Genomic DNA, 27029 nt, shown 5'->3' with positions numbered 1-27029 from the left:
TGTGTCAGGACGGATCCGTTTGACTCCGCTTTGTCAGGTGGACAGCAAAACGCTGCAGGCAGAGTTATTGTGTCCGCCTCCAGAGCAGAATGGAAACTGATGAATTCTGAGCGGATCCTTTTCCATTCAGAATGCATTAGGGCAAAACTGATCCATTTGGACCGCTGAACGGATCTCACAAACGGAAAGCCAAAACGCTAGTGTGAAAGTAGCCTAAACAATCAAAGTGAAAAGGAAAAAGCAACAGAAAAAGGAAAACATGCTGGAAGGTCAGAGTTGATCTCTCAATGTCCATAATTGTATCCTTATGTGGTGTTTCGATTCCACTGTTGAGAATAATAGTACATATTAAAAATATGACTCGCATTGATATGGAATACCTGTATAGTGGTGGAGGACACTGTGCCTTGCAGTAACACACATAGGGAGTCTGCTGTGGTAGTGAAATAATACTGTGAGTCCATATGACATGCAGATGACAGGCGTCGCTATTAGAATCACTGCACACTTCACTTATTTGGGCAGTCACGGGGCCAAAACTGACCAAATAACTCAAGCATGAACTAGCGCCAAGAAGAAGCGCACTCCTTTTACACCGTCGGCAGCGGCTTTCACACAGATGTCTACAGAACCTGTTCCTTTTAAATACTTATACAAGTAGAGCCCCCCCGACAGAGTGGAGAGGGTGTCAGCAGTAAGTTTGTGTTGACGTCACTGATTATTTTGCCCTTCCTCTGATCCGTCAGAACAATAACCTCCAAAAAACAGATCCTGTGTGTGGAGCATCCGCCTTCACTCGGTCAGCATTTGGTCAGTAATCCATCAGTATTGGTAAAGCCCAAAAAAATCGAATAAATAAATAAAAAGGAAATTAAAATACCCAAGTCGGTATATACTTTTTTTGTGCCACTAATACACAACACAAAAGGCTTTAGAACATAAAACTGCAACGGCAGATATATTTTACTTTTGCCACTAATACAGGACAAAAAGGGCTGTAATTTTCGCACTTCCCACACAACCGCTAATAAGCCCTTTTTTCCAACTAATGCACGCCAAAAATGCTTTAGAACATATAACTGCACCGCAGAAGGGCAAATAAGACCAGAGCCGGATTAACGTAGGGGCGGATGGAGCTGCAGCTCCAGGCCCCTGCATGAAAATAGGCCCAGCAGCTCGCATAGGCCAACCGGAGCTAGGCCCGCATAGGCCGCCTCGCTGAGATTGCCTGGCGGCCGCCCCGCAACCCTTTAGTAGGACCGAACCGTGCCGACTGTCAGATGATGACAGGGCCGGCGCGCAAGGAGAAATCTCCCAGGCCGGCCCTTTACAGAACTCACCAGGACAGTGACAGCTGACAGATCAGGTCAGGTGACAGGTCAGCTGTGCACGCCGGGCTGCGTCGTCACGTCAGACTCCTCCCCTGGGGCCTAGGCCATGCCGTAAAGTGAAAGACCGTGACGGCTGCTGCGCGCGGGAAGTTCAAAATTCTTCCTGCGTGGAGTCAGTGGTGCTGCCAGCGGTGAGTCGCGTTCAGCAGCCTTCAGTGTACTGCCCAGAAAACAACTCATAGGCGGTAAGTAAATCAGCATTGGCTCACCTCACCTATTATACTGTATAATTTATACATGTCATTCAGGAGCATGGAAAAGCTGGGTGATGATTTTTTTCACCTAGCTTTTCCATGCTCCTGAATTGCATATCTGCTTATAGGCATATATATCTTTATAATAGCTGAGCCTGATCTATTATAAACAGATATGCCATTCAGGAGCATGGAAAAGCTAAGAAATAGTCACCTAGCTCTTCAGTGCTCCTGAGTGGTATATCTGCTTATAATTAGTGTTGAGCGAACTTCTGTTTTAAGTTCGGCGTCTAAAGTTCGGCTTCCGGTTAGCGAAGAATCCCGATATGGATTCCGAATTCCGTTGGGGTCCGTGGTAGCGGAATCAATAATGGCCGATTATTGATTCCGCTACCACGGACCACAACGGAATTCGGAATCCATATCGGGATTCTTCGCTAACCGGAAGCCGAACTTTAGACGCCGAACTTAAAACAGAAGTTCGCTCAACACTACTTATAATAGATCAGCTATTATAAACAGATATGCCTAAAGGCAGATTTGCCATTCAGGAGCATAGCATGGAAACGTTAGGTGAGAAATAGTCACCTAGCTTTTCCATGCTCCTGAATGATATAGCTGCTTATAATAGATCAGCTATTACAAACAGATAGGCCTAAAGGCAGATCTGCCATTCAGGAGCATGGAAAAGCTAGGTGACTATTTCTTGCCTACCTATCTTTTCCAAGCTCCTCAATGGCATATCTGCTTATAATAGATTAGCTTTTATAAACACATATGCCATTCAGGAGCATGGAAAAGCTAGACGTGAATAGCTTTTTCATGCTCCTGAATGACATATCCAGCAGCACTAGTTAACTCCTTGGGGGGGGGGGGGGGGGGGTATACATAATACAGCCATCTATATAGATGGCTGTATATTTAAACTGTGGCCAGAGATGTACACTTAGGCTAAGTTCACACAGCAGATTTTTTACACGCAAACCCGTGCGTAAATCTGCTTCAAAATTACGCATGAACTTTAGTCCAATAGACTTGAATGGGATTGCGCAGACCCGTTCACACTTCAAACTTTATGCATGCGTATTTTCACATGTGTCATTTTGCGTAAATTCACACTTTATTTGTGCTATAAAAGGTTGCTCTGCGTTGCGTTTTCATTTTCTATAAAAAGGCCCATTAAAATCTTCTGCACCAGGCCCATGATGCTCTTTATCCGGCCCTGAATAAGACGTAGAAATATTTCCTAGTAATGAACCCTGTTAATGCTTGTATCAAACAGCATTTGCACCCCAATAACAAGAACGGTTTTCTGGAATTACAGAGCTGTATAATGGCAATTTAGATCCCCAGTCAGTGCAGCAAGGTGTAATAGGATTGTTCCTATTACCCATTAAAGATATGCTACAAACTGTTGTTGACAGGTATAGGGAGAATGGAACAATCGATGCCAAGTTGGGTGACTTTCCGATAAACCAACACCCTATCACTCCTGTATTTTACCTATTACCTAAGGTGTCATAAGTCCATGACTCAACCTAAAGTAGTCACATCATTTTAGTATTGTCTGCTATGGGGCGAGACAAGAATTTAAATTGTACAGGAGTCCTCTATTTTTATTTAAAATGTAATAATGTAAAAATTTTTAATCAGACATCATATAGTACATGATAATCTCTTTCTAACAAAGTTTGAACCAGTCCTGTACCTCACATGGATCCAGAGATCTCGACATTCATTTCTCCAATTGCTCTGATTTATTTCAAGCTGGCAGCTCAGGGGCATGTCCTTTCTGCTGCAGCTCAGGGGCGTGTTCTTTCTGCAGCAGCTCAGGAGGCGTGTCCTTTCTTCTGCAGCTTAGGGGCGTGTCCTTTCTGCTGAAGCTCAGGAGGAGTGTCCTTTCTGCTGCAGCTCAGGAGGCAGTTGAAGGATGGAACTGAGCATGTGCTTCCATCTCATTGAGCTGGGCAAAGAATTTTAGAAATAAAACACAGCAGGTGGCACTATAAATATTAAATGCTTAATTACATGCAATTAAAAAAGTATTCAGATCCAGGTGAATGAGATTGCACCATTGCAAACAGAGGAGGACTGCATTCTTGTCACATTGGACATGTGCAGTCTTTACACCTCCATTACACACAAGAAAGGGATTAGTGCAGTGAAATGTCTTCTAGATCAAAGCACATGCAAATATGTAGAACGAGATTTCTTCCTTCCACTCTTGTCTGTCGTACTAGAGCAAAAAGATACCTATTACCAGCAGCGGCGCAGGACCGCGATGGGTTCGAACGTCGCACCGCTGTACGCAAATTGCTATATTGCTCGTTTTGAGAATGAATTTATCTATCCTAACTATCTATACTAGCAACACTGTATTTTTTGGCGACTGTTTATCGATGATATTTTTTGCGTATGGCGGGGTGACGTTCGAACCCTCGTGAAATTTACTTCATTCATCAGTTCAGTTTGGCCAAAACTCCAGTTACGCTTTACATTTTGACATGCATCAGATTTCCTTTCTGGACACCTGGGTTATTAAGGGAGAGGGGGGCAGAGTTCAAACTGACTTACACATTAAAAAACACAGATCGCAACCGCTTGCTTGCATATACTAGCAATCATCCTGCATCTACAAAAAATCCCTCCCTTATTCCCAATTTTAGAGAGTAAGACGCATAGTCAGTGATCCCGAAACCAGACTGAATGAGATGACTACTAGGTTCAGGGATAGGGGATACCCTACGCACCTATTACAGGAACAAAGGGATAAAATCAATGTATCCCCAATAATGAAGACTAATAATAAAAAATCCCGCAAACCCTTCTTGGTCAAGTATCACCCATGGGTCAACAAAGTAAGGGCAGACATTAATAAAGACTGGAACATTATAACAAAATCCTATCCGCAGGTTGAGGAGTTCCACAGCCCCCCATAATCTGCTATAAAAGGGTAGAAAGCATCAGGGAGAAGATCTTTAGGGCAGACATAGGGAGTAATAGAATGAATTGAAACAAAGCGTTCTCTCTACCCCCAGTTAAGGCTCTTTTCCGTGCCTGGGCTGTAATCATTGCTCCAGCGTCATAAGAGTCACCCACGCACAGGAGAACAAATACCCATACGTGGCCTCTTCATATGCAACAGCAAATTGGTGGTTTATATTGTCAAATGCCCATGTGGCTTATTGTGTGTAGGGGAAACGTCCAATCGTACGAAAGACAGATTTGGTAAGCATAAGTCCACCATCGGGAAAGGCAATTTACTGCTGCCCATACCACACCACTTTCACCCGCAAAAACATACCATTGCACAGCGACGCTTCCAGATTATCGGAGGTGTATCACAGCCACGTCGTGGAGGGGATAGGAACAGTTTATCGATGAAGCGGGAGGCTTATTGGATCCTTCGACTTCAAACTTTGGAACCGATGGGTCTCAACCGTGATTATGAACTAAGTCGTTTTTTGTAATTTCCATATCAATGTGAGTCATATTTTTAATATGTACTATTATTCTCAACAGCGGAATCGAAACAATATGATCTGTTCTGTACCACAGAAGGATACAATTATAGACATTGAGAGATCAACTCTGACCTTCCAGCATGTTTTCCTTTTCCTGTTGCTTTTTTCCTTTTCCTTTTCACTTTGATTGTTCAGACTACTTACACACTCTCGTTTTGGCTTTCTGTTTGTGAGATCCGTTCAGGGCTCCTCTCACAAGCGGTCCAAAACGGATCAGTTTTGCCCCAATGCATTCTGAATGGGAAAGGATCCGCTCAGAATGCATCAGTTTGCCTCCGTTCAGTCTCCATTCTGCTCTGGAGGAGGACACCAAAACACGGCTTGCAGCTTTTTAGTGTCCGTCTGACGAAGCAGAGCCAAACGGATCCGTCCTGACACACTATGTAAGTCAATGGGGACGGATCCGTTTTCTCTGACACAATCTGGCACAATAGAAAACGGATCCGTCCCTCATGGACTTTCAATAGTGTTCATGACGGATCCGTCATGGCTATAGAAACATAATACTACCGGATCCGTTCATGACGGATGCATGCGGTTGTATTATTGTAACGGAAGCGTCTTTGTAGATCCATGACGGATCCGCAGAAAACGCTAATGGGAAAGTAGCGTTACTTGGTCGTCACGATTACGTGACGTCAGCTCTCTGTTGTTTGGCGGGCTATTGAAATGTGTTTGCTTGGGGGATCCTTTACTGTCTGAGGAAGGCACAGATTGTGCCGAAACGCGTCACAAATATGTGGCAATAAACAAACCAGGAGTGAGTGACGGTCATTTGCTATTACTATGTATTTAAAGTAGTCACATCATTTTAGTATTGTCTGCTATGGGGCGAGACAAGAATTTTAATTGTACAGGAGTCCTCTATTTTTATTTAAAATGTAATAATGTAAAAAAATCAGACATCTTATAGCACATGCCAATCTCTTTCTAACAAAGTTTGAACCAGCCCTGTACCTCACATGGATCCAGAGATCTCAACATTCCTTTCTCCAATTGCTCTGATTTATTTCAAGCTGGCAGCTCAGGGGCATGTCCTTTCTGCTGCAGCTCAGGGGCATGTCCTTTCTGCTGCAGCTAAGGGGCGTGTCCTTTCTGCTGCAGCTCAGGAGGCGTGTCCTTTCTGCTGCAGCTCAGGAGGCATGTCCTTTCTGCTGCAGCTCAGGAGGCGTGTCCTTTCTGCTGCAGCTCAGGAGGCGTGTCCTTTCTGCTGCAGCTCAGGAGGCGTGTCCTTTCTGCTGCAGCTTAGGGTGTGTCCTTTCTGCTGCAGCTCAGGAGGTGTCACAAGGGTGTCAAGAACCACGCCTGACTCCGTTATACCCGGGGTCAGGAATTCGCAGCGGTTGGCTGCACGCTCTATGTAAGATAGGGCTGTTTCCTTATGGTAGCTTTCTGGGTTTGCTTTGCAAACCCTTTTGGCTCACTCAGGGATCCGTAGCTTCTCCTCCTCAGCTGTTCCTTGTCCAGCACTCCCAGACCTCCTTATATTCCCCTCTCACACTTCTCTGGTTGCCATAGATAGAGCTTCCTGCCTGGACATCTATTCTGACCCTCTGGAGCTGTGTTGCTGCGTTCTCTGGTAGTTGGTCCAGAACGCTACCCTCCGGATCCCTGTTGGACCTTTGTGGTCTATTGTGGTCGCCCACCTGGGTGTATGTGTTTGTCTGTATTGTCTGTCCTCTCCCTGGTGTTTCCTTCTTAGTGTCAGTGGTGCGGACTAGCGATCCCACCGGCCCGTTCACTATCTAGGGCTCATTTTAGGGAAAGCCATAGTTTAGGCACGTGATCGCCGCACGGGTGAGGAACCCGTCTAGGGACGTCAGGGCAGTCAGGTGCCAGCTGCAAGGTGAGTTAGGGGTCACCACCTTTCCCTCTCCCTTGGGCAGGGCTTTCCCTTTTCCCTCCCTGTGATTGACGCCGGTCATTACAGGAGGAGTGTCCTTTCTGCAGCTCAGGAGGCGTGTCCTTTCTGCTGCAGCTGGTGGCAGTTGAGCATGTGCTTCCATCTCATTGAGCTGGGCAAAGAATTTTAGAAATAAAACACAGCAGGTGGCACTATAAATATTAAATGTTTAATTTCATGCAATTAAAAAAGTATTCAGATCCAGGTGCTGGTTTGAAAAATGTAGAATATTTTTCATGGGAAAACCCCTTAAATCTAATTTACAGTTATGTCGGTCTGCTATTTCCATTGAAATGAATGAAAGCCCAAAGAGCAGTGTGTGCCTCCTGCCCTGAGAGGAGAAAGCGGTTGTCCCAATTTGACAGCTCCTTTCTGTATGCCCCATGAGGGCATGTGAAGATCATGGGGGGGGAGGATCTCCACTCATGACCTTGCTGTATGACCCAAAGAGGAGAGGCATTAACAAATGGTGGCTCTTGTTCTTGCCGAGCTGACCGATCAATGTATTACAAGGTCACTATGATTCTGTAGAAGTATGGTCATGCAGAGACACACAGCATTATAAATCATGACTCCTGCAAGACCAGAACAGAGGATCACACTCATGCACGGAGCGTGAGTCCCGCAATGGACAAAAGAGGCCAGTGAGTGCGTTGTCCCGTTCATTGATCACATGGCCAGGACGCAGCAGAGTCCCATTTAAGTGAATAGGATTGAGCTGCAATACCAAGCACAGCCACTATACAATGGAAGGCGCTGTGTTGGGCAAGTTGCAATGAGGTCAAGGTCTCCTCAAACAGCCGATTGCGTAAAATGGAGAGAGAGCAAAGGCTCTCATAGGGTTAGTGGGTAAGGCATCACAGTTCCTAGAGGGATTTGTATGCACTCACCTGTATTAGAGTGGTGAGTGCGTTGGAGATGTGGGGTTCGTAAGTGGAGATGATGGGGAGGATGAGGTTGCTGCAGCCAGTGCCAATATGTTTAGGTGGAATCTTCTAGGCAAAGTTGCCAAACTGCCAGAGGAATATCACAAGAATAGAAGGGTAGGAGAGGTATACCCGTTGGGTTGCGCCCAACTCAACTGGTTGAGGCAGGCACAGGGGACAACCAGCAGATGAATAAAAGAAGCTTTATTTGTGGGTGAAAAACAGACGACACGTTTCATGGTCCTAGGACTCCTTTATCGAGTTTAAAACTCCTAATAATAAAAGCATAAATTATTGAGAACAATATTTGATAGTTTATCAAATTTTGTTTTATAATATAAACTATCAAATATTGTTCTTATGAATTTATGACTTTATTATTATGATGTTTCACATCATTCTTTCTATGATGTTTTAGACTTGATAAAGGGGTTCTAGAACCCCAAAATCCACAAATAAAACTCCTTTTAATCCACTGCTGGTCGTCCCCTGCTCCTGCCTTAGGCCTCTTGCACAGGAACGTTGTGCATCCGTTCCGTGCATTGAGGACAGCAATTTGAGGTCCCCAATGCACGGGCAACGTCTGTGCGGCGGCTGGGACGGATCGAGACACATTACTTTAATGGGTCCGTGATCCATCCGCACCACAATTTTTTTTTAACAAAATCAATTTTTTTGCGGTGCGGAGGAACGGACAGGTCAGTTCCGATACGGTTCAGACGGTTCCAATCCGTGCTTGCATTCCGCATCTCCGTGTATTGCGGACCCGCCATATTCGGGCCGCAATACGGCCACGGGCACACAACGTTCGTGTGCAACAGGCCTTAACCAGATGAGTTAAGCGGAACCCCTACTCACCCTTCTATTCTTGCTGAAACAGCTGATTGGAAGGGGTGTCGAGAGTTGGACCCCTGCCGAACTGATGTTGATGACCTGTCCTGAGGAAAGGTCAACAATATCCAACTCCCAGAAAACCCTTTTAAGTTAAGGTTTAATCACCGTATAATGACAGGTTGGGCACTGTCTAATTGACTTTCAATTCCATACAATTTTCGAGATCACTGCTTGCTTTTACCGAGTAGCAGAAATCTTTACATTCAGAGGCAGAAAACTTCCTCCTGACCTAGTCAACGGATTCTGCAGCGCTGTCCATAGATTGTCATCGCTCACATCTGTAACTGTTCCCCACTCGGCTTTCAATCTACTTTCTGTATTTCACGCACACTGTCTGTAGGGCTAACTTCATAGGCAGCCACTTGACCTGTCAGTAAGTTTTCTGGAGGAAATCGGAGAAACCTGGGAAAACCTATACAAACACAGGGTAGGTTAAAAATGCGAACTTCATAGAGATGTTAATTTTTTTTTAGTGAAACTCAGGTCCAGAGCAGCGCTGCTAACCACCGAGCAAGCGTGGAAGCCTAGAATTATCTTACCATGTATCGCTAATAAAAGCTATAAGTCTGGAGTTCAGGACAAGAAATTCGAGTGCACTTGAGGTTAGGTCCCAGATGCCTTCACCAGTACATTGAGGGAGATTTACTAAGTTAAAGAGGTATTCCCATCTAGGACAGGTGAGAGTCCCACCTCAGGGACCCACTCCTATCTCAAGAATGGGGCCCTGCCATGAATGGAGAGCACACCACACAAGGCTATTTTTTTTTGAAAGTCCTATAGTAGTGAATGGAGAAAGTCAAACATGTGTGGTATGCTCTCCATTCAAAGCTGGGCTATTAACAGGGCCGCATCTGCCATGAGGCAAGATGAGCATCTCGCCTCAGATGCCCCTCATAGGCAGGTCGGCCATTACCTGAAGTGAGATGCTCATCTCGCCTCATGGCAGATTTGCCTATGGCTTCCTTCCTCGTCATTCAGCCTCAAAGGCTGCAGGCCACAAGGCCTGAAGCCTATGAAGTAGTAGAATGTTGGACGAGGTTGCGATGACTAGTGATGAGCGGCGGGGGTAATATTTGAATTTGCGATATTTTCGTGAAAATATTCGACATAAATTTGTGAATTCGAGAATTTAACGATTATTTTCTTGATTGCGAAAATCTGCAATGTAATATGCGCGTATTGCGCGTGCAATATAGGTGTGGGTCACTTTTGCTACATTTTTCAAGCTGCTAGAAGTTTCCTGAGACTGGAGAAAATGGTTGGCACGGCAGAACATTACAATAGATTTATATGCAGATAGAGTGCTCCAATATATTCCCGATTGCGCAAATCGGTAATTAATGATGCGCATGATTTTGTGCAATACATGCAACTTCACATTTTAGCAGGTCTGACTACATATTACTGATTGGTGCACTAAGTATTGTTGCAAACTTGTGACATCACAGCACTATGTCTGTAGCATGTATGTATGGACAGCAGAGAAACAGTAATTCCTATCACACTACCTAACACCCTGCACTGGAATCAGCTACACTATATCAGGATATAACCTACACTGACTATCTCCCACTAACTATCTGTACTATATATATATATATATATATATAATAACTAACTAATGTAATTAAGCAGTAAAGCACAGAGCACAGCAGTGACACTGCTCTCTCTCTCAGAACTGCAAAGAACTACAGAAAATGGCTGCTAGGGAGGTTCTTATATAGTAAGGGGTAGGCAACTTTCCTATTGGTTGCTAGGGATGTTGCTAAGCTCAGACAAAGACATTGCAGCCTTCTCATTGGCCAACAAGCAAGAAGCAGGGAGGGATCATGGGTTCAGATGAAAACAACTCTAGAATATTTGTGAATACGAATATATAGCAGTATATTCTAAATCTTCGCGAATTCTCGAAGTGACGATATTCTCGATTAAAATTAGCGATTTGAATATTCACGCCCAGCACTAGTGATGACATCATCGCGACGGCCTGAGGGGGATCCTAGCCAGCGCAATCGCGTGATCACAACCGCCTGTGCCAGGACGTGACCACTTAGGTCACAGGCAGCAGAAACTTTGAATCACATTTATTATGTGTTTTAGACTTTTTTTTTTCACCTCGCTCAAGAAGGGTCATGGCCCAGCAAAAAGGGTTATGATGACTTGTTGGGTAGGGGGCATATCTTAAAGGGGTTGTCCAGGATAAACAAATATGTCTACAAGTTGACAAAAACAGCACCACACCAGTCCACAGGTTGTCAGTGGTATTGCAGCTCAGCCTCACTTACCTCAATGGAGTTGAGTAGCAATACCAGACACAGGCCATGGACATCTGCGATGCTGTTTCTGGAAGAAAGCAGCCATGCGTTTTCTAATTCTGGACAACTCCTTTAAGATGTAACAAGGAAGTGGTATAGACAAAAGTGCCTATAGATGCACCAAATTTATCATCCAGCCTGAATCATTGTGATACATTTGGTGCATTTTAAGTCAAATCTAAGGGGATAATGTATCAAAATGGGACTTTTGGGCTTTTTTGGAGTCTTCTTGGTTTGAAGCCATTTTTTGCAACAAATGTAAAAAATGTGGTATGCCAGTTGTCGCACAAAATACCTATAGATTCCTCAGTCTAAAGTCTGATCATATTTATTATTAAGGCTCCATCATTTTTTACCCCACAAGGGTTCTTGACAAAAAAATCTCAATGATAATTCTGGCTAAAAATGTAGCTCTGACCACAAAACACCTTTAAAAATAAACTGCTGGCATGGCGCAAACCATACTAAAAATGGTGCAAATACATAAAAAAATTGGCACAAATGCCTACTCTACCAAGAAAAGGGCAAAATCGCTCCACTTTTCTAGCGCAGCGCACATGGTGCATTGTGTAAATCGTGGCTCTACCCCATTGTATGAACGAGCAGAATGACTTTTCATCCTCTCAACGTCAACAAGAGCATTTTCATTTACTGACGGCCGCCAGAGAAATGACTCTTACTATAATTTTTTTTTAAAAAACACAGTATAGACTTAGCCATATGTGCAAACTGAATTTTATTTTTTTGCTCAGGCAAATTAAGATAAAATGAGGGCCTAGTAATATTTCTTCTTAAAAAAAATCACTACCGATTATTTATTACGGTTACCACATTATTATGGGCAGATACCATTTCAATAAAAAATGGTTGAAAAACAAAAAAAATCACCAGCGAAGTGTCTCGTGTTGTTTTATGGTGTACGAAACCCTTCTTGGAAACCTTGCAGAAGTTAGGTTAAGGTCATTCCATTCCATTTCAGCACTTTTACCTTTCTTTTGACATATTTTCCAAACATCCCACATCTGACATACATTTCATAATGTTTTATTTTCCTGCTTTGGCAGAAAACGCTCCGATACTTATTTATGCAAAAAATATTTGTGGTTTTTGTCTTGTTCGGCAATCGAAGTGTCAAATTTATAGGTTACACGCTGCTCAAAGCTGAGGTCTATGGAGCCGTCAGAGCGCTGAGAACACGACCTGCGATGCGAGATACAGATGGGATTAGTCCCCGGGTCACGTGATGTCATGCGATCCCTGCCCCGTTAGATAAGCGTCCGTTTTGCGTTGCCCCGTGGTATCGCAGACAATTGTTTGGTCTCTTTCATACAAATACTTGTTGTTTGCCCTGAAATTTTATTCTTTATGCGCTTAATGTGTGCGGCTGTGCCAGATGACAAATGCCTATGTAACGTATACCCCTCTGCCTGAACACTGCCAGCACAGTTGGGGTTTGGCTATGTCAACTAGAAGCTCACTTTTTGAGATTTTGGCTGCGATGTGTCCAAAGTGGATGAGGTAAATCAATATTCAGAATACAATAATGACTTTAATGATGGCAATTTCGGCTCCGTGTAACTAAGATCACATCAACTATATTCTCTGATAGGTTTAACGCCTTGTGATTTCAATGAGTTCCACATTTCTTGTTGTTTTCTATCTTCTGGGTAGGTTGCAGGTCAGAAGACCGAGATATACAGCAGAAAGTGAGGGCCCTTGCTCCTCTTACATTTTTATAGTTTTAGTATGTGCATAGAAAGGTAAAGGCAAAAAAAGATGAAGAGAGTTATCCAGTCATTGCTTTTTATATTTTTTCATATTTTTTTAAATTTTTTCTGGAATTCTCCTTATTATGATGGCCATGGTTGTGTAGGACCTCATTGTACCACCAAGACAACTCTAACCCATAGTCTTCACCAGAGCTCAGCAGGTGTCCTGTGATAACATTAGACATTCGTTTCAGAACCTTTATCCCTGAAAGTTGTGAGGTTGGACCTCAATGGATCAGACTTGTCTTTGCAGCACATCTCACAGATGCTACATCAGATAGAGATGTGGGGAATTTGGCGGCCAACTCACCAACTTGAACTTTTTGCCATGTTCCTTAAACCATTCCTGAATAGTTTTACAGGGTGGCTAGGGCCTTATCCTGCAGAAAGAGGCCGCTGCCATTAGGGAATGCTGCTGCCATGAAGGGGGGCACTTGTCTGTACAGTGTTTGCTGGGGGTATGAATAATATCCACATTAATACTGGACCCAAGCTTTCCTAGTAGAACATTGCCAAGAGCATCACACTGCCTCCACGCTTCCCATAGATCATCCTGGTGCCATCTCTTCCCCAGGTAAGTGAATTATGTGATTATTCAGGGTAGGTCACCTTCCATTGCTCCATGGTGTAATTCTGTTGCTCATGTGCTCATTATAGTGGGTTTTGGTGATGGACAGGGGTCATTATTGTCCCTCTGACCAGTCTGCAGCTACATAACCCCAGACACAAAATAACTGCAATGCCCTATGCGATCTGATACTTTTTGTTATCGTAATCAGTGGGAACTTTTTCAGCAATGTATGATATAGTAGCTCATCTGTGGGCATCAGACCAGACGGAAGATCCTACACGCTCCACATGCATAAATGAGCTTTGAGCGCCCATCATACAGTCACCAGTTCATTGTTTGAACCTTCTGTTAGGTACCATGCACCGCATTCCAGGAACACCCCACAAGTAGTGTTGAGCGAACCCAAACTGTAAAGTTCGGGTCCGTACCAAACTTTGCGAGTTTGAGTACCCGGACCCGAGCCTGACCTTTTCAGGAAAAGTTTGGGTTCGAGTTTGGTGTTCTGTTATTTAATAAAGCTTATTGAAAGGCTGCAGGGCAGCCAATCAACAAGCTTTTAAGCTGTGGGCACTTAGAAGCCATCAAAGCCATGCCTAATGGCATGGCTGTGATTGGCCCATGAATCATGTGACCCAGCCTCTATACAAGCTGGATCACGTGTAGCACCGCCCATCAGCTCTGAGTAGTGCAGGGACAGGAGGCAGGCAGCTGAAGTGAGGGAAAGTGTTAGGAATCTCATCTGGCTATTTATACTGTGGGTGACCTATAGTGATTTTTTTTGTGGGTGCAATACACCATCTTGGCACCCCGACACAGAAATATAATAAATAATCTGGCTGTTAATACTGTGGGTGACCTATAGCGATCTTTTGTGGGTACAATGCACCATCTTGGCACCCCTGACACAGAAATTTAATAGTTAATCTGGCTGTTAATTCTATGGGTGACCTATAGCGATTTTTTTGTGGGTGCAATGCACCATCTTTGTATCTCTGACACAAAAATATAATAATTAATAGTAAAATGGTTCCTCGCTTCTAAGAGCGTCCATATCGGCCGTTAACCTGATGCAGTCGGACACCTGTCAGTCTAGGCGTTCCCTGAGGCTGGATCCAGAGGGCGGCTGTCGATAGGTTGGCAGCAAGAATGATCTTATATTCGAAGTGACCAACACATCTTCAAACCACGTTCTTTTTGCAGGTGCAGTATGATTGGTACCCGCACCTGTTTAGCTGTGGGTGGATATTCCTCTGCCAGTGCCCGCAACAGCAGAATGCAGCATCTCTCGCAGCAAGGCCTGGAAATGCTGCATTCTGAAAGCCCTCTGTAAGGCTGGTAACATGTCCGCCATTTTGTCTTTGTACCGGGGGTCTAAGTACGTTGCCACCCAGTACTGGTCCTTCAAACACTGGAGCATGAAGGCCCCATTTGCACTAAATTGGAAGCGGTGGAGCGGCCTGGCTCCTGCTCATCGCCCAGGAGACTGTCGTCCTCGGTCTCCTCCCCCCAGCCACAGACAACACCAGGGATACCCGAAAAGTTTAAAGCATGCTCTTCTTGCTCCTCCTCCTCCCCCCCAGCCACCATCCTCCTCTGACTCCTCTTCAGACTCCTGCTGACTTGTCTCAGATAAAGTAGCCCCCTGGGAATGCATTCAGCATTGCGACTTCCTCATCTTCCAGGTCCTGCTTCTCGACGGCTTGATCAATGACATGATGAAATGAACGCTCCAGAAGAAAGGTGTAAGGTCCGATATCACTGATGGCACCCTGGCTGCGACTGACCAGCTTTGTGATCTCATCAAATGGCTGCAGAAGTCTGCATGCGTCACACATGAGCAGCCACTGGCGCTGTGAAAAAAAACCAAGCTCCCCAGAACCTGTCCTTCCACAGAGTTCATACAGGTAGTCGTTGACGGCACGTTTATGCTGGAGCAGCATATCAACTATATACAAGGTGGAGTTCCAGCACGTCGAGCTGTCACAAATCAGACGTCTGACGGGCAAGTGGTGTCGCCGCTCAACATCAGCAAGGCGAGACATGGCCGTGTAAGATCTTCTAAAATAGTCAGAGATTTTCCTGGCCTGCCGCAAGACGACCTGGACTCCGGGGTATTTGGCAACGAATCTCTGGACGACTAAGTTCAGGACGTGTGCCATGCACGGCATGTGTGTCATTTTGCCATGTTTCAGCACGCTGAGCAGATTGGCACCGTTGTCGTACACCACTTTACCAACTGTCAAATTGAGCGGGGTTAGCCACTGATCGGCCTGTGACTGCAGAGCTGAAAGGAGTGCAAGACTGGTGTGGCTCTTGGCTTCCAGGCACAACAGCCGCAGCACAGCATGGCAACTTCTCTCCTGGCATGTCGAAAAGGTTCTGGGGAGCTTGGGGGGTGCAGCGGAAGAGGCGGTAGCAGTGGAAAAGGATGATTCAGCCGAGGAGGAGACGGAGGATAGAGTAGGAGGAGAAGAAGAGGCAGGCCTGCATGCAATCCGTGGCAGTACCACCAAATCCACAAGGGTGCCACGGGTTACATACTTGATGGCAAGAGGATTATCCGGCGTCATCAACTTTTTATGCTCGAACATTTGGGCCACGAAAGCCTGCCTTCGGCCAGATGAACGGCACGGTGGAAGGCTGAGTGGAGGACAAATGGGAGGAGAGAGGAGAAGAGGCAGGATGTGGAGCGCCGGGATTGTGGCTTTGTGGGTTCTGACGGCCCTTCTCCCATCGGGCTCGGTGATGGGAGGCCAGGTGCCTTCTTAAGGCGGTCATCCCTAGATGAGTGTTGGGCTTACAGCGACTTATGCGTTCACAGCACAGGCTGCACATGGCAACACTATTGTCAGCAGCTGACACTTTAAAAAAAAAGTGCCGGCGCCCTGGGAGTGCCAGATGTGACCGTGCATGGTGGATGGCTCGCTCCAGATACATTAGCAGTCTGCTTTTTGCCTCCGGTGCACTGCGAGTTCTGCATGCTTCTCCTCCTTCTCCTCCCTATCTGCTGCTCCGGCTCTCCCTCTGAACTCCCCTCCTCTTCCTCTCTTGTGGGCACCCACGTGACGTCCATCGACACGTTATCATCGTCACCTTCACCACCACAGACAGAGATCTCGGAGTAGGCAGCAACAGCGGGGACCATTCTCCTTGGCTGATCTGGGTACTGTCGTCAGTGGCAGCCGTTGCTAAATCCTCTTCCTCTGATGCCAAGAATAGTTGCGCATCAGTAATGTCTTGTAATGGATTTGAAAATAATTCCTCTGACTCAAGTGGAGGGGATATGGTGGTGGTGGTGGTGGAGTGGTCTTTGGGGTGCACACAGCAGAGAGTGAGGAGGGTGCAGAAGTGGAAGGCTGAGTGAGCCACTCAACTAACTCTCTGGTGCGTCCTTTGACATAATCGCATGCACCTTCTCCAACTTCCCACTTAGGCTCCGGCCTGGTGCACCTGCCCAACCCCTACCACCCCGGCGGAATGGCCTGCCTCTTCCTCTCCCTGTCATTTTCAAAATGATCCTGTGCCAAAGTCCCTAGAGAAGAGCAGTATTTGTGGAAGCTGATATATGACAGGCCTCAATCAGTTGTTAGTTGAAGCTGGTATATCACCCTCAAGCAGTAATTTTGTGGACGCAGGTATATGGAAAACCTCTATCATTATTTTGTGGAAGCTGATAGATCACAGCCCTTAAATGGAAGCATAGAAATGCACTATAATATACTTTCTATGTTAGAAAGGATATTATAAGTATATTACACCCCTCTATATCACACCTATCGATAGCACAACGTTACCAATCCTTAAAAGGACTTTTGTGGCCCTAATAGCTAGCGTTTGGTGTCCCTAACTTCCTAACAGTCTGTCCCTGCTCCAAAATGCAACCTCTCCCTACACTGGCAAAACACATAATGTAAAATGGCTGCCAAATCAGGTTGTTATAGGGTTGGGGGTGTGTCCATGTGCTGAAACCTCTCAATTGGCTGTCCTGTCCCACCTGATAGATGTGTCATGGGTCAAACTTCGGCGCAATGCAAAAGAATATGGCGCGCGCTGACATCGCCATATGTTCGCATGTTCGGCGGATTGCGAACGCGCAAAGTTCGCAGCAAACTGACCGCCGGGCGAACCGCAAGGCCATCATTACTTTTGAACCCGTTCCACCATATCATGGGGCTGACTCCCAAAGCAGGCACTTCTGCCGCCGCCTCCACCTCCTCCCCCATGGATTTGGTCCCATCCCCAACAGCAGCAGGGGACAGCTTTGCTTGCGTTACCCATCCTTCCTATGAGATGTGTCAAGTCAAGCATTGCCACGCTGTATTCCAGCTGATCAGCCTGGGAGAGAGAAGCTACATTGGTGAGCAGTTGCTCAAGTACATCAAGCAGCAAACATCCCACTGTCACTTCGCTGACTCCAACTGGGCAGCGACAATGGGCACAACATCCTGGCCCCTCTGAACCTGGAGGAAAAAAAAGGCTCTGGCTTGCACAAGGTGCTGATAATGTACAGGAGACAGTCCCTTCAAGCATCTGTACAAGCAGCAGAAAGCTGTGAACGATTTGGCCATGCACCAGACCGCCTCAGCAGCAGGGGGCATGTGTTGTTTCTGGGCTGGGCAATGGCAGCTCATGCCGTTCATGTTGCAGTTGTCCCTCGTTCCCCTCATATGTATTTTTGAAGAGACATTGACATGCATGAAGTGGCATAGCGTGGGTTGCCAGCACCCGGGGCAAGCCAAGTATTGTGCCCCCCCCCAACCTGTGGCCATGACCCTTTTTACAGATAATGTCACCTATGTAACACCACAGATAACACAGTGATAACTCTCTGAGTACAGATAATGTAGTAGATGGATGGGGGGCCGTACAATTCAGAACACACAGTGTGACCTGAACTCTGGGGCCGGGCAGCTGCAGTGCGGGACACCTTCTCAATTCACCCCCCAAACCCTACCATTAAACAGATATTGGATGGACCTTATATACATTGCTATGAAATATACAGGAGAATACAGCAGCACATACCTCTTACATCCAGTGTACACTCTTTCCTCAACGTCTCCATTCGGAGATAAGACCGCCATGATACCTTCTTTCAGCTGTGTCTCGTTTTTGCAGACTTTACCACAGAATTTTTTTTTTAATTCCTCACTTTACTATCGTCCTCTCCCTCCTGGCGCCTCAACACTGTCATCCTGCTGCTACCCCCAATACTGTGCTAGTGCCATACAGATACTCCCCCATAATAACACACTCCCAAACTGTCCTCCATGGTAATAGTGTTCCCTACAGTACCTCCAAAGAGATATCCCATTAGTAGTAATATCCGCCATATTGTGCTCAATAATAATGCCCCCACAGCACCCCCAATATTAACAATGCTCCCATAGGGCCCCTTGTGGAAATAAGGCAACCTATAGTGCTCCCAGCAGTAATAAGGATCATCCATAAGGTAGCCCTATACAGCCCAGAGTAGTAATAAAGTCCCCTATAGTGTCTGCAGTAGTTATATTGCCCCATCTTGCCACTGTTGCTGTCTGTCTGCCTACCATCACTTTCTGTATGGCTGCTGCTGTCACCTCCTTCATGCCACTAATGCGACCTGCCTAGATTCACGTTCTGTATGGCTGCTGCTGCCTCCATCGTGCCACCTCCACAATCATGCCACTGTTGCAACCTTCCAACCATCATATTCCGTAAAGCTGCTGCTGCCGCTGCCTCCACGGTGCTGCTGCCGTTCTGCCAACATGTACCATACGGCTGCAGCCGCCACGATCTCTGCTCTAGCTGCTCCTTGGTGTTAAACCACTACTGCTACCACCCAGCTTCTGCCACCACTATCACTACTAATACTGCTACTACTATTACTAATGCTACTACTACTACTACTACCATAGACAGCCTTGTATGTTTCATGCTATACTGCCCTGCTGCCGCTACCATTGCGGCCACATGCCACTGTATCCGTACCGTACCCTTTCCACTTCCATACAGCACTGCTGTTGCTCCCCGCTAAAAGGGATAATTTTTTTAGGCTCGTTCACACTACCCACTTTTTCTACTGACAATCAACACTTGTGTGTGTCATTCGGGCAGGCAATCCGACCCTGTCAAGGGATAATTTTTGGACGCTTAGTCCGCCAAGCCACTTTTTTATTTTTTTAATCCCATAACACTGCGTGTGTTTAAACATCACCTGCCCTCGATAAGGCCTCTTTCACACTACAGTATGTCGATTTCAGTGTTTTGCGTTCCGTTTTCCACGGATTCGTTGTTCCGTTTTTTTGTTTCCGTTGTGTTTCCGTTTCGGTTCCGTTTTTCCGTTCCGTTTTTCCGTATGGCATATACAGTAATTACATAGAGAAAATTGGGCTGGGCATAACATTTTCAATAGATGGTTCAGAAAAAAACGGAACGGAAACGGAAGACATACGGATGCATTTCCATATGTGTTCCGTTTTTTTTGCAGACCCATTGACTTGAATGGAGCCACGGAACGTGATTTTCAGCCAAATATAGGACATGTTCTATCTTTCAACGGAACGGAAAAACGGAAATACGGAAACGGAATGCATACGGAACACATTCCGTTTTTTTTGCGGAACCATTGAAATGAATGGTTCCGTATACGGACCGTATACGGAACGCAAAAAACGGCCCGCAAAACGGAAAAAAAAAACGGTAGTGTGAAAGAGGCCTAAGGGACAACCTTTGGAATAAGAAAAAGCAAAACACGCAGTGTGTTTTTAACCACTCCGTATGATAACACCGCTAAATACCCGCAGCTATGTATGTCTCTCACTCACATATCATTTACTATTGCTGTCATTGCATTCCAGAGCTTGGGGAGGGGAAAAAAATCATTAAAAAAATAAATGAAAGTTTTCCTAAAAATGATGAGCCCTTGGAGGCTGAACCAACTTTCAGGGCAATTGGAGCAACTTCAGTTTGGCCCAAATCGACTTGGGTCCAAACGGAACTTTTGACGAACTGGACCCGAAACGAATCTTGAGTGGTTCACTCATCTCTAGTAATATCCAATTGTCAATTTTTTTCATGCATCTCCAGGAGGAATAAAAGAGGAACATCACAACACGGTGTTCTATGGAAAAAAGTGTTTCAAAATGATGACTTCATGGGAAATACAAGAATTTATTAGACCAGACATGACTCGGCAGCATTACTATGTCCTCTTTACATTGACAGCAGCTGTTATTCTACCTACGAGGTACAGCTTCCCACAACCACCATTACCTGGAACCAAGCAGAATGCATGCACACGCACACATATGGATGCTCAATGCAGAGAAATAGGCAGATTTGTACATAATTAATTGCCATATGGGCCTTTTTATTTCCACTTTGTAAATGCCTTTATCCCTTGACATGTGTATGGCCGCATTATTCACATGAAAATTAAGAGATAATCCCATATTTGATGGATTTGTATATAGATCAAAACCCTCATTCACTTTTAAATTCTCTATGATTTTAGAATTTTTTGTAAAAAAAAAAAAAAAGTTTGCTTGGAAATAACTAAGCCTCTTGATAGAAAATCATCCGAATAAAGTATCGATAAATATTTTTTTTTTCTCCCAGAAACGTTATGATATTCACTGATATACCGAGCATGCTGGTAACACTGAATTTTTCAGCATAATCGCAGACGGATTTTCACTAATTAACTAAAAATGATGACAGAAATGTATCCTTCTTGTTACTTAGAAAAAGATCACTCACAGAACTACATATGTATACAAAATATGTAGAATAATGCAAAAAAAAAAAAAGAACTAAAAATAAAAAATGCAGAAAGCTAAACCTGCAATTTCTCATGTGATTTCATTTTTTTGCTATCCTAAATTTTCTTGCAGATGCTTGGCCTGTCTCCTAACTCATGCTAATTATATTCATAATTAAATGTTAAACAAGATTTGACTGAAGCCAACTGGCTTGCACAGGTGTCTTTGTGTATGAATGGCTTACTGCATATACAATAAATCTTTGTACCCCAATGGACCCTTGCGAAGGAGCCACTGAAGGTGAAAGCCCAGGGTTGAGAGATGAATACATAGTACAGGAACTAGGGGGGAAATGGATGAATAAAGAGGAAACGGAGGAGATTCTTTAAACTGTGTGATTGTAACAAGTTGCAACATTCTAGTCAGTGGTTTAGTTACACTAAGACATTCTCCAAAAGGCCATGTGAAGCACATGAAGTGGGTCCATGAATGTAAAACCATTAATTCCAGCCAAAAATGAGCTGTTCTTTTTGATTTCTCTGTAGTTCAATTAAAGCAAACCAGTTTTTATAATTATGTTTGTGTAAATCAGTAATGCTAGCAAAAAAATGAAGGTTTGTAATATATCAAATTATAAGGCTAATTTCACAATAGCATCTCCATTTTCTGGTTTTAAGATCCGTCATAGGGTCTCAATACCGGAAAAAACGCTTCCGTTTTGTCCCCATTCATTGTCAATGGGGACAAAACGTAACTGAACACAGCGGAATGCTCCAAAATGCAGTCTGTTCCGTTTGGTTGAGCTCTTATACCGGAGATGGGATGCGGTGGGTACAATAAAAAAACAGCTCCGTCCCCATTGACTTTCAATGGAGTTCATGACGGATCCGTCTTGGCTATGTTAAAGATAATGCAACCGGATCCGTTCATAACGGAAGCAGACGGTTGTATTATCAGTAACGGAAGCGTTTTTGCTGAGCCCTGCCGGATCCAGCAAAAACGCTGGTGTGAAAGTAGCCTGAAGAGAAGTGCTACGCCAGTGGTCCACACCCGCCACCAGTGTTGGACTGGGGTGCTTGGAGGCCACCAGAAAAATTTGTTCTGGAGCCCAATGTAAGGCGAAATGCAAATATTACCTGCTGACACAGCGGTAGCAGCAACAAGATGATAATCGGGGCCCCTGTTGTCACTTTTAGAGGGCAGGGTTAGGGTTAGTTACTTTGTTAATTAATCTACCCAGTTTTTAATATGCACATAGGCTGGGTGAGATGCTATACTCTGCTTATCTATGTGTAGTGCAGTCAGTACCATGTGCCACTTGTACAGAGGTTGGGGAACTAGAGGCCCACCTTGCTCAGGGGCCCCCCGGGGGAATTCACCTATTACCCTGTGAGCCAGTCCAAGCCAGTCCAAGCCTGCCCGCCACCACCTCCTTCTCTATAGCATGTATAGCTGCTGGAACACTCACCTGCCCTGGTCCTCAAGGGGTCCAGCATCCATCTGCCTCCTCCTGGTACAGCCGCTAGGTCTGCTTTATGTTTGCCTCTAACTCTCTCTGCCCTTAGGGGGCTTAGTCTCTCTTGGCTCTTAAAGAGCATGCGGGCACACCTAAATCTTTAGAAGCCTAGGGCTGGCCACCACAGAGTATTTAAGGCACCCTTACCTTTGGGAGAGTACCTGAGCAATAGGTTCTAGTTCTCTAGTTTCCTGCAAAGTGTGCTACTTGTCTTGCTAACTCTCTGACGTACTGACATTTGCCTCACAATGAACCTGACCCTATGCTGACTCACCTGACCTCTGACTGATCGCCATTCTCACCCTGAGATGCTTTCCCTGAGGGCGGACTGTTTATGGGATTGCACGAACTCTGCCTGCCCAACATCGGCTGGTTCCCTGACTATGGTTTTGCCTGATTCCTTGGTGCTCTTCTCCAGTGTCTCTTGAACTCCATGCGTCAACAGTCTACTGAACGGGGACTACTTCAAGAGGTATCAGTCTAGTGGTTCCCCTGCAGCAGAGTCTAAATCCCTGTATAAGTGTTAAAGGTTCAAGAGCAGGGGGGCCAGTTAGATAATGCCCTTAGGAGTAGCCCCAAGCCGAATCTGTTCAGTAGACACAGCAGATCCGTATCCAGTTTATAACCAAAAGTAACAATAACCTCTTTAATCAGAAGCCTGCAGTTTCCCTTTCCAAGTCCTTACGCTATTTAAGCACAGAGGGGAACTAACAAAGACAGATAAACACAATAACAGAGTCATACGCAAATGGGTCAGAACCAGACATGCAGTTCCAAACAAGAGACAAAGAGTGGTCAGAAGACAAGCCAGAATCAGAGGAACGAGCAATCACAGGAACACAGCTAGTGAGTCAGAGACTCTCGATGGTACTGGTGTATGGCCAGGAATTGGTTTAAATAGAGTACCGAATCCATGGCTCATAACCTGATATGTCCATGAGTCAGAAATATTATCACATAGGAATAGAGCAGCTGAGCAATCAGCCCACTTCTAACCTCCTCCAGCACACGCCGGCTGTGCGGAGAAACAGAGCATTGCATCCTGTTAGTAAGGATGCTGCCACTAGGAGGCGTGACCCAGCAGCGCATCTCACCCGACGTGACCGTGCCGAGGCTGAGGATCGCACCGCTGGTGCCTGGACAGGTAGGTTTCTTACAGATAAAGAAATTATCAAGAAAGGCAATGCCAAGAGATGGCATGATTCACAAGGAACGCCCACTGAGCTCTGAACTTACAGCTACACAAGCAGGCATGGCTGAAAATGAAAATCATAAAAAGAAAATACTGAAATCAGCAAAGAACATATAGAACTTTTCTAATCAAACCCTGTGCTTCTGGTGACTGAACAGAGCTGACCTAGTGCTGCTCACACAGGGGCAGTTTGTTACAATGTATCACAGCTGTCAGCCTGGATTTCAGGTCAGGAGATTTGTACCGCTCATAGAACAAACCATCAACACACCACCAAGAACATGTAAGGCAGGATTACTTCCGACTCTCTGAATGGAGCCAAATTATTGTTTCCATTCACTGATAGCAAGTGGTGAGGAAACGTATTTACTTATTTTATGCACTTCTATAGCGCTACTACACTGCGTGCAGAATTATTAGGCAAATGAGTATTTTGACCACATCATCCTCTTTATGCATGTTGTCTTACTCCAAGCTGTATAGGCTCGAAAGCCTACTACCAATTAAGCATATTAGGTGATGTGCATCTCTGTAATGAGAAGGGGTGTGGTCTAATGACATCAACACCCTATATTAGGTGTGCATAATTATTAGGCAACTTCCTTTCCTTTGGCAAAATGGGTCAAAAGAAGGACTTGACAGGCTCAGAAAAGTCAAAAATAGTGAGATATCTTGCAGAGGGATGCAGCACTCTTAAAATTGCAAAGCATCTGAAGCGTGATCATCGAACAATCAAGCGTTTCATTCAAAATAGTCAACAGGGTCGCAAGAAGCGTGTGGAAAAACCAAGGCGCAAAATAACTGCCCATGAACTGAGAAAAGTCAAGCGTGCAGCTGCCAAGATGCCACTTGCCACCAGTTTGGCCATATTTCAGAGCTGCAACATCACTGGAGTGCCCAAAAGCACAAGGTGTGCAATACTCAGAGACATGGCCAAGGTAAGAAAGGCTGAAAGACGACCACCACTGAACAAGACACACAAGCTGAAACGTCAAGACTGGGCCAAGAAATATCTCAAGACTGATTTTTCTAAGGTTTTATGGACTGATGAAATGAGAGTGAGTCTTGATGGGCCAGATGGATGGGCCCGTGGCTGGATTGGTAAAGGGCAGAGAGCTCCAGTCTGACTCAGACGCCAGCAAGGTGGAGGTGGAGTACTGGTTTGGGCTGGTATCATCAAAGATGAGCTTGTGGGGCCTTTTCGGGTTGAGGATGGAGTCAAGCTCAACTCCCAGTCCTACTGCCAGTTTCTGGAAGACACCTTCAAGCAGTGGTACAGGAAGAAGTCTGCATCCTTCAAGAAAAACATGATTTTCATGCAGGACAATGCTCCATCACACGCGTCCAAGTACTCCACAGCGTGGCTGGCAAGAAAGGGTATAAAAGAAGAAAATATAATGACATGGCCTCCTTGTTCACCTGATCTGAACCCCATTGAGAACCTGTGGTCCATCATCAAATGTGAGATTTACAAGGAGGGAAAACAGTACACCTCTCTGAACAGTGTCTGGGAGGCTGTGGTTGCTGCTGCACGCAATGTTGATGGTGAACAGATCAAAACACTGACAGAATCCATGGATGGCAGGCTTTTGAGTGTCCTTGCAAAGAAAGGTGGCTATATTGGTCACTGATTTGTTTTTGAATGTCAGAAATGTATATTTGTGAATGTTGAGATGTTATATTGGTTTCACTGGTAAAAATAAATAATTGAAATGGGTATATATTTGTTTTTTGTTAAGTTGCCTAATAATTATGCACAGTAATAGTCACCTGCACACACAGATATCCCCCTAAAATAGCTAAAACTAAAAACAAACTAAAAACTACTTCCAAAAATATTCAGCTTTAATATTAATGAGTTTTTTGGGTTCATTGAGAACATGGTTGTTGTTCAATAATAAAATTAATCCTCAAAAATACAACTTGCCTAATAATTCTGCACTCCCTGTATATTCCGCAGCGCTTTACAGACATTAGCATCAAGCTGCCCCCAATGGGGCTCACAATGTAAGTTCCCTATCAGTTTGTCTTTGGAGTGTGGGAGGAAACCGGAGAACCCGGAGGAAACCCACACAGACACAAGGAGAACATACAAACTCCAAATAAACTTTATTAAAAAGCGGCATAACTTTTATATACACGGGGCTGTATAATCACCCTTAATAGTTTTTGGTTTTCGTCAATAAGGATCTACTCTAGCACACATGAAAGGAGGTGAATATTTCTGTTGCTTGGGTTGATCAGTGTGTTTTCTATGTGCGGCGATCTTCAGGTGGGCCAAACATTTTTACGCCAAAGCTATTTTAGGACACTCTCAGATCAGTGTGCCTGGCATTCAGATGTTGCTTGTGAATAGCTCAAATTGTCTGGTTCCATCCATACTTTGGCAAAAAAAAAATAGCACAACTTTAATCTTCTCCTGCCAACTTCCACTGTGTAAATGTGTTTCATATAAAGAGTGATCCTTTTCTTGCTATCAAACTCAGATCAAATATCTTCTGGATCTGAGTATAACTGAGGCACCTTCATAAAGGCACCTGGGAGTGCAAAAATATTCATGGGCGTGAATACATACATTGAAGTATTCATACACTAATGGTATAATCACAGAGGGCAAATAAGCTGCTAATTTTCTGTGCATACTTTTTGGGGCAGAAAAACATTAGTATATCACAATACCAGCAAACCTCATTCACCTTCTGCTCGGAAACAAAAAATATGTGCAAAATCCTTATGGAAACTGACATACAGTCTGCAGCATTAATTTAGGTCGCAGATTTTCACAGTGGATTTTACCCTTTGCAAAGCATAGGCTGAAATCCAAGGCAATTACAGTACATATCTGCAACAATTGCTTTCCATTATATTTTTTATCCCATGTGGACCCTAATAGAGCATTTTCTGTTGAAATTGGTATTACTAAAGTTCAAAGGGCTTGTAATCCATGCTTTCCAAGGAACCTGATCTGCTTATCAGTTTGAAATTGAAGATTTACGTCCCCCCTTTGGTTTCCCCTATCTTAATGATCTGTCCGTGTACTGTACCTGGTAGTTTTAGAATTCTATTCTGTTCTGGCTTAATAATTCTATTAT

The 27029-nt window shown here is 44.8% G+C and overlaps 1 protein-coding gene across 1 annotated transcript in view; it reads left to right on the top strand.

Annotated features, from left to right (window-relative positions):
- Nucleotides 1-27029, top strand: part of ARHGAP15 (Rho GTPase activating protein 15) — an 842137-nt gene that overhangs the window by 660893 nt on the left and 154215 nt on the right. The window lies entirely within an intron of this gene.

Source organism: Bufo bufo, chromosome 7, assembly GCF_905171765.1.
Source record: "Bufo bufo chromosome 7, aBufBuf1.1, whole genome shotgun sequence".
Taxonomy (NCBI): domain Eukaryota; kingdom Metazoa; phylum Chordata; class Amphibia; order Anura; family Bufonidae; genus Bufo; species Bufo bufo.
Note: the sequence above shows the minus strand (reverse complement) of the source record. Positions and strands in the feature narration are given on the sequence as shown.